Source organism: Meriones unguiculatus, chromosome 5 (genome assembly GCF_030254825.1).
Source record: "Meriones unguiculatus strain TT.TT164.6M chromosome 5, Bangor_MerUng_6.1, whole genome shotgun sequence".
NCBI classification, from domain to species: domain Eukaryota; kingdom Metazoa; phylum Chordata; class Mammalia; order Rodentia; family Muridae; genus Meriones; species Meriones unguiculatus.
This window is the reverse complement of record NC_083353.1, coordinates 28,193,163-28,202,247: the sequence shown is the minus strand read 5'-3', so window position 1 is coordinate 28,202,247 and position 9,085 is coordinate 28,193,163.

Genomic DNA, 9,085 nt, shown 5'->3' with positions numbered 1-9,085 from the left:
GAAGGGGGCACTGTTTGGGTGGGGCAAGTAGATCAGCAAAGAGGGGGTATAAAGGAGGGTGGCGGGTTAGGGAAGAGTCTTAAGATGTGTGTGTGCACACATATAAGTACCACAATGAAACTTATTTTGTGTCATACCCCAAATTAATAGTTTAAAAATACCTGCCTAGAATGAACCAGGCACTGTACAGGGATTTTGACATGCATTATTTTCTTAATCTTTAAATCAGGTTGGCCATAATAGGTGTTTACATTATATCCAGAACTTCACGGTTTTACTAAGGGCACATGGGTTTAGTATGACCTGAGAGCCAAGTTCAGGGTTTATACAGCTCCATAGCTTGCCCTGTTGCCACCATATAACCTTACATAGGACTAGGTTAGATGAATAAATAAATGGCTTAGCTTAATGGGATCATCCTTTTGTCCAACTTTCCATAGCTCCTTTCACCATCCATCATTATCTCCACTCTGTCATTATTAGGAGTGGAGACTGACTCTTCACTGACACACATGCTGTATCTTACTGTGGTGACTTGTAAATTTTTCTTCTTAATGATGATGCTGTATATTCTTTGAAAGTAGGTCTTACATCTTACTCATTTTTATATCTTTAGAAGCATGTTTTTCCACAGTGATCCACATCTATTCTCTCAATAAATGTTTTAGAGTGAAGATAATTTCTCATAATTCATGGATTTCATGAGCTGGAGAGCCTAGAAAAATTATGTTACTACCTAAGAGGAGGTAGAGAATGTTTACTCCACTCCTATAAAACCTGTCACAGGATCTGTATTCTCTTCTCCCTCCCCCTCTTGGTCTCTTTCTCTTTTTTTGAGACAGGTATCATGTAGCTCAGGCTGGCCTCAGTCAAATTTGCTTTGTAGTCAAGAATGTCCTTAAGTTGCCAATCTTCTTGCTTGTACATCCTAAGTGCTGGGATTGCAGGTGTGCTTAACTCCAGTTATATGTGGTGCTATGGACAAACCCAAGGTTTCCTGAATGCTTGGCAGGGCTTCTTCCAACTGATCTACATCTTGGTCACCCAAATGGCTTTTTAAAGTATGAAATTTTGATTTAAAAAGTCCATTTACAAAATAAACTAGGAAGCAGCTAAATGTCAGATCACATAATCTTTCCAATATGGTGAATGTGCATAAAGATGAGGAGGGCACAAGAGCTAAGAGCCACCTGCAGACTCCTCTGGTGAGCAACAAGAGCCGGAGGGATGCCCCTCTTCACATGGACTGAGGGTACAGACAGGACTCAGGAGGAATGCAAGCCTCCCTTGGGGCCTGCTTCTGTTTTGCACAGAGAGAGAGGATGTTCAGACAGATGGTCAGAAGTTATTGGGCAAGATATGTTTATTTTTCTGAAAATAGACATCCTATTTAGAAGGTTAACAGGGAGTATAAAAATTGGAACAGCCAACAGCTTTGCACCGGCTGGGCAGATTCAAACCACAAGTAAACAAAACAAAACAAAACAATAACAAAAGATGTAGAGCTGGTATGTCCATCATGATCCTTATTGACAGCTTGCCTGGGCAGCCTCTGCTGGGTCAGAGAGTGTGGCATTCAATGCTAAAACTTTTGTGGACGGTAAGAGCCAATCTTCAGACTGCAGCCGAGTTTGCGCCCCTGACTCACCACCACAGTGTTTCACCCTGGCAAGCCAGGAGAGGACCCCTTTCCTTTAGAACTCAGCGAGGCTTCACAGGTGCTTACATACAACATCAACCTCAACTGAAGACAGAGCCCAAAATACCAACGCAAAGGAACTCTGTAGTTAAAAGGACAAAGGATAAACTCTTAAGTTATTTTTTATTACATTTATTTATTGCGGAGGTGGTACATATGTGTCACAGCACTTGTGTAGCCGTCAGAGGACCTTGATCTGGGTCATCCGGTTTGACAGTGACTAGCTATAATGGCTGAGCTATCTTGCAAGCCCAAATAAACTCTTAGGAAAGAAACACTGTTCCAGAAAACCCTTTTACATATTTGTCTACATTCCCAAAAAAAAAAAAAAAAGTAACATAAGCCCTCTATCACTCAACCATCTGAATGATACTCTTTAGGTAATTACTTAGGTAGATGTTTTCTCCCAGACAGAGGACGCCTCAGCCACAGGCTGTAGCCCTGCTCACCTCTGTGGGGATCATCATTTTAGCTCACCCAGAGTACACGAGGAGTTTAAACAGTTTTAAATGAAAGTGCCAGAACACCTGGGTTTGTACATTGTATTTAACTAGCTTTTGAGTGTCTTTTCTCTTGTATTGTTAAAATTGGGCTTTAAATTGTTAATGGGTTAATGAGAAAAGAATAGAGGTAAAAGGATGCCTTTTTCTTTATTGTTACATATATGTGTACATAAGTCTAAAAATACAACTTGTTGAATTTGTTTAGTGTTGCATGTATGTGTATGACTTTCCAGTTAACCGTTTAGTATTAGGGGGTTCATCGTGGGATGACTTCTCTCCTTAGTTGCCCATTGTTGTTTAGGGGTGGCCCCCCTGAAAGGTCCTCTTTCCATGTGGGCAAGTGTATTAGTGTTGCTGTTCAGGTCTATCTAAGGCATTCGTGTTATTGAGGTAGCATCGGTGCAGCTTCCCTGTCATTTCTACGAGACAGTCTCACAGTAGACTTCCTGGTCCTGTGGCTCTCACAATATTTCCATGCAGTCTTCTGTTTCCTGGGCTGGAGGTGTCAGGTTGTGGAGTGGATGTATCAATTGGAACTGGGCAACCCAGGATCAGTTGCTTTCTTCTTTCCAGCAGTTATGATTTCTATAATGGTTTCTGTCTGCTGCAAAGAGAAGCCTTTTTGATGAGGACCTATTTGATAACCTGTACTTATCTGTGCATATAAGGATAAACATTTAGAATGCAGTTAGGAATTAGACTAGTTTTTTCTTATCTAAGGTCTCATTAGCCCTGGATAGTTGGCTAGGTTTTTCACTGCCATCAATTTCTGTCCTGTTGTGCATGACTTACATCCAATTAGCAGCTGCTGGTCATCTCAAAGATTTAGGTACTACTACTACTGTTAACTTCAAAGATGTCCCTATGCTGGCCATTGTTCATGGGAGGTTCGTGGGAGGACTGATTCCCTCCCTCCCTTGCAGATTGCACAGCAGCTTCCCATACTGTGGAAGCTAGTCCTAGGGAGGTTGTTTTTGGATCAGATTCAATGCAGAGCACATTTCCATCAACAGACCAAAGAAGGCAAAGGCTATGCTTTCATTTTATTCTAGATTACCATTAGGTCACAGGCTGGGAGTTAGGAAGGCAATCAGGTCAAATCACTTTGCTTAAGAGTGGTCTGTTAGCTCCCGTTCCCTCTTCTCATCCTGGCCCAGTTGCTAGGAGACTTTCAGGACCTGGTGTCCAAAGCTGACCCCTTTGCCTTGGCCTGCTTCTGCTGTCACATTGTGCTCTGGCCCAATAGTCCTCTAAGCTTCATTATTTGGTTTCTAGCACAGGTTTACCTTGGCATTCAGGTTTGATACCTGCTATTTGTTTTTGCTTGGCACTAACTTTTGGATTGCCAGCCTTTTGGGGGCAATGGTTCTGCCATATGTGTGTGTGTGTGTGTGTGTGTGTGTGTGTGTGTGTGTGTGTTGCCATAGGGCAAATGTGTCATGTCTAATGAATGAATGATTCTTTCCACTAAGGCAAGAGTCCTAGAGACAAGCCATGATACTTCTCAGTTGATTACTTGTGTTTTCTCCCTCGCAGCCTGGAGCAGGAAATTAGAGGAAAGACCCTGACAAGACACATCTTAGATTGCTGTGTGGCATTCAGTCCATAGTTCCAGACTTTCTTGGAAAATAGTTGAGAAATAAGAGTTCAGTTCGACTATTTTTTATTTTTTTATAAGAACACGTGGGCATAGGGCTGTCAAGAGTGTGGCTGAAGGGCTGCTGTGGGCCCAGCAGAGAAATGTTTGAAATGATATATAACCTGAGTCTGTATTCTAAGTATGAGGTTAAAAACTATCAGGCTTTCATCTTGTGTTCTCTCTGTCTCCTCTTCTTTCACTATTATCACCCTTTTGGTATGAGGACTTTTTTTTTTTTTTTTCAGCCTAGCAACAGTTATATATGGTGAGGAAAAGAGGAACCTATCTAACAGCCATGGAGGAAGTTGGGAAGTAGGTTTTCTGGACAGGTCAAGGTCTGGCACATTGCAGCTTCAGCCAATAGTCTAACCTTTTGAGGAATATTAAACTAGAACTATGCAGCTAAGCTGCTTTTAGAGCCCCCATACCCAGAAACTGCGTGGGACAATAGATGTTTGGTATTTTAAGATGCTAAATGCATATCCACAGCCACATATGTGTAAATGAATAGGCATTTGGGGAGAACACTCACAATATGGACAAAGGTGCAATTTCAGAAATATCCTTGTAATCTTCATCACACACAGCCATTGCAAATTTTAGATCACTACCATGCCAGACCTCACAGGACACAGGAAATGGTGCAACTGACCATCATGGAGTTTCTCTGTGATTCAATTTTTCCTTTTTCTTTTTAGAGAAAGTAAACCTAAAGATGCATAAAAACTCTATTTCTTTTTTTTTAATATATATAAATATAAAAGCTATGTATCTTTAATCTCCTAAAATGGATTAGAATGGCTAACAATGAATGCTAACCAAGATATGAAGTTACTAAAATGAAAAGACAGCATGGACTAGTTTTGGAGTCGTAGAATAAGCCACTTATTTGAGCATGGAGGTCATGCTATAGCTGAATGCACAGGGTAAAGGTCAGGGCAAAGATGTAGCAGTGTAGAGTTCCCTTGCTAGTAGCTGAAAGGGGGGTTCTACATACAGTGCTACAAACACCAGCAGCAGTGACCATATCAACAAATGAAAGCCAATCTGGCCATGGTCGATGGCACCTCACTTCCAGACAGGGCACAGCATGGGTGAGGTGGGGAGTGGAGAGGTGACTGCACTGGTGGGATCTCCAGAGGCTATCAATGTCCCATGCAAGGGTCTCAAGTAAAGGGCGGTGCCAGTTCTGCCTGTGCCATCCCTCTCCGGAGGGATGCATTTCCATAAGAGGCAGGGGTGTACCCTCTGGGAGGAGAAAAAACAGTGACAACAATGTGGCTCCTGTCAGCTCTCCTTGGAAAAACTAAATGTATGGAAGGAGAATGTAGATGGCCTGTGAGATGTTAGTGAGTCTCCACTTGGGACTGCCACCAAGTCAGAGGACGAACTTTTAAAGTAGACTGGCCAGACTTGGGCTCTAGTAGAGACAGCTGACCTGTATTCCTGTCTGTCACTCTTCCAGTATGTCCCCTTAGGGCTCATTTCTTCTTTGTAGGTTATATTCCACCTCACAATAAAGGTGGTTTAAAGCAAGAGTCAGCTGACACCTGTGAACTGCTGTCAAGTAGCAAATATTGCCATTTCCCTCCTCTAGCCCTTTGGTATTTTCTTCTTGCCTTGTTACTTGTTTCCTGCTTGCCCACAAATAACAGTTAAGACTTGTGTCACACAGGTGGCCTGATAACAGACAGTGCTGGTGACAATTTAATAGCGCAGGCATTCTCTTTTTCTGTGTGGCCTAGATTTCTTGCTCTAACTACAGAAGTGTCTGTCCAGAGAAGCCACCAGCAGAGCTGGGCTGTTCTGTGTGCTCACTACACACCAGCTCTCACCTCCTGTAAAACTGCCATCATGACTATTCCTGGGAAAGTCACCAGCCTGGGATAGAAAGTTCTCCTGCTCAGCGACCTTGCTATGCAGGGTATAAGGCCAGTTTGAGGCTCACTGGCCTGTTCAAATGGTGTCAGTCCACTTGGAAACTTTCCTCTGTAGGAATTGGCAACATAAGTAGGCCATCAGATGAAAACCTCATGTACCATCGGGTCAGAAAGGGAAATGTCTGGCCCTCAGGAGTGCTGTGTTCATGTGTTCATGTCTCTCTGGCTTCACCTCCCCAGAAACACTTACTAAAGCTGAAGCAGCAATTGAGGAACAAATTCAATAGCAAGAGGGACAGGCCTGTTAGGGCTTTTGCTAAAGAGAAATGAATCCGATAAATGAACACTGGGTGCTAAAGGCTTTTCCAAATGGTCTCTTTCTTCCTGGTTATCATTCTCAAGCAACCATACTGCTTCCCTTGGGAGGCTTCCTTCTTCTCTCATTACTATGCTCCCTTATTACTCATCCTCAGGCCAAACTATTGTGGCACATTTGCTACAGTTGGAATCATTTTGCATAATTCATATGTCTTGTTCAGTGGTGTTTTCCTGTTCCCAAGCACAAAACTGAGGTGCACATGAATATTTGAACACAGAATGATAAGGCAAGGAACTCAAATGTTACGCAACAAGGGCTATCAGAGGACTTCCTGATGGGTTTTGTTGATGTCCCAAGACAGTTGATATCATCAGACGCCTAACCATTTGCCAATGTGGACTTTGCAGAGGTATTGGAGAAAGTCAAGTATCCCTCCCCTTGTCTGGTTCCTCTCATTTAAGGTCAGCGGGTGTTAGACTTCCTATAGATTTTTGTAGAGAGCTAAAGGTCTGGAGAGCTTCATGCTGACCTTTTCAAATGATTGGTGACTTGTAAAGCTATGATGAGGTATTTTGAATGTTGGTGTGTGACATTCATGCTTGATGTAAGCCTACAACAGAATAGAGATACATTTGGGAAGTTGCTGTACCACACTTAGTGGGGGTCACAGTGCTTATCTAAGGGTGAGAACCTAGTTTACATGATGGTCTATTTAAAGAGACTCTACATGTCTATCTTCCTGCCTGAAAAAGCCAAAGATAGCTTACGAGAGGAAGATCCAGGGGGTTGGGATAGGAGATAATGGAAACTGCCAAGGCTGAATGAGAGAGAGGCTTGGCCAGTGCCTAGAGGCCACAGAAAGTTTGAGATGCCCAAGAGTTTGACAGTGTCTGGAGGACACCAAGGGCAATTTCAAAGATGCCATGCAAGACCTCTCTTTCCCCATGGCTCCCACCTGCTCCCTTCCTTTTACCCTGATACAAGCTGAATGGTAAGAGGAGAGGGAATGGCAAGAAGTGTTTGGCTGTTAGCCTAAAGCAAGCTGAAGGTGGAAGACAGCAGAGGCTCTAATTTTAAACACACTGTAGAGTTTTGGCTATTATACAAGACTGGACTTATAAGGTACTGAAATGAGACCCATATTACAAGAGACTATGAACAGCTGCTCTAGAGAAATTATGGGACCTGCCACAACTTCATTGTTGAAGGCACCTTCCAGGGGACATGTGAGAACGATGTTGCTTTAGGATTACAGTACTCAGTTACTCTGGTTCAGTGCAACAATATTCATTAATCCATCCCAAATCATGATACCCTTCATTGCCAGAAAATCCAGAGTTGAGGCAAATTGCCCTGAAGTCATATGTTGGCAATCCCAGAATTAAAATTCACACCAGGATATAGGCCTACAAAGCATTTCAACTGCTTCCCAAGCTGATAGTGTGCTGTTTTGTAGTTCCTCTTTCTGAACTGGTGGCCTTTATCTTTAGCCATAGACAAACAATGTTAAGATATGCATAAAAAAAAAAAAAGAATGGAGGAGCAGGGTTGTTCATTCAAGCAAGTCAAACAAGAGGAGGGAGGAGCAGGTGGGGAGGTGATAATTGGCTCCTCCAGCAATAGGGACTTGTCAACAGCAGAGAGGGGATGAGGGTGGATATTGGAGTGGCATGCCAGCAGTCCCTGGTGTCCCCTTACAGCTGTTCTCAGCTGCAGTCTATAGCCCAGGTGGCCATAAGACCCCTGGAGACCCTCTCTATTCTCCTCAGGCGAGTCTGATTTAAATGAAGTTTGTCGTCCTGAGAGAAGGAGACTATAGGTATAAGGAGTCGGTTTCCCAGCAGCTTTTCCCCAAAGCATCTTGTGTGCAATGAACCTTCCCAATGACCCTCTAGTGACAGGTGGTTAGAAGCCCTAGGCTTACAAACAAAAAGGCTCTTTTAAACTCTGTCCTCTTAGTGAAAGCTGGAAATTCTTTTTGACTGTTAGTATAGTGGGACTCAGATGTGGTAAGTCACTGAGAAAAAGCAGCTTTTAGAAAAGATTTATGTGTATGTGTGAGTGCCTATATATGTATGTTTGTGCACTACAGGGAGGGCAGCAAAGGGTATTGGATCCCTTGGGACAGGAGTTTCAGGTAGTTGTGAGCCTGACCTGGGGTCCTCTGCAAGAACAGCAAGGGCTCTTAACTGCTGAGCCATCTCTCCAGGCCTAAAAAAGTGATTAAAAATTCAACTTAAAAGTACATACAAGCATTTTAGTTAGAGCCATTTAATATATAAGCTGGATTGTATAAGGTGTGGTTTTAAATAAAAAAAAGGAAAGCTACAACTCTGTCCTTTATAAAGATAACTGCAAGAGAACAGAGTGTTAAGTTTAGCTCATGTTGGAACAAATGTACATCAGTACTCTGTCAAAGTTAACGGTGCTAAGTTAATGTGGTACTTGAAAATTAGGACCAGAGCCTTTAAAACATTCCCCACTGTGTCTGTTCACCACAGGAGCTCAGCTGCCATCGTGTCAACCTCTAAGTGAACCCAAGGGAGTTGTTCATTGATACTGCTGCAAAGCTTTGCACGTACAAACCAAAGATGGGAAGATTAATTCTCAATCACACGGAGAACATTAACGAGGTTCAGGTACATCTCTACATAGGCATCAGCGTAACAACTCCCAAGGCAGTTACTGTTCTATTCACAGGTGGGAAACTGAGAACAGAGGACTTTCTTCACTCGATCACTGTTTGTAGCGTTTGAATGGCAGTGCCAGGACTCGAAGCTAGCCAGTAACTTAACTCTACGTTCTGCACCACTGTAGCTGACATCTGGGCTTGTCTGGAACTTTACCACCTCCTGTCTCTGAATCAGTTTCCAGGGGTGGCTGCTGCCCTATCTGGGGAGTGTGTGAGCTCCTGGGGCCTCATCTTGCTGTGCCATGTGCTGTCAGTAAGCTTTGTCAATTACAAAATGAAGGCAATTTGTGGCGAATGTTAAGAAATGGGCTCCACTATCTCTTCACCCTTACAGCAAAATCAGAGTCCTTTGA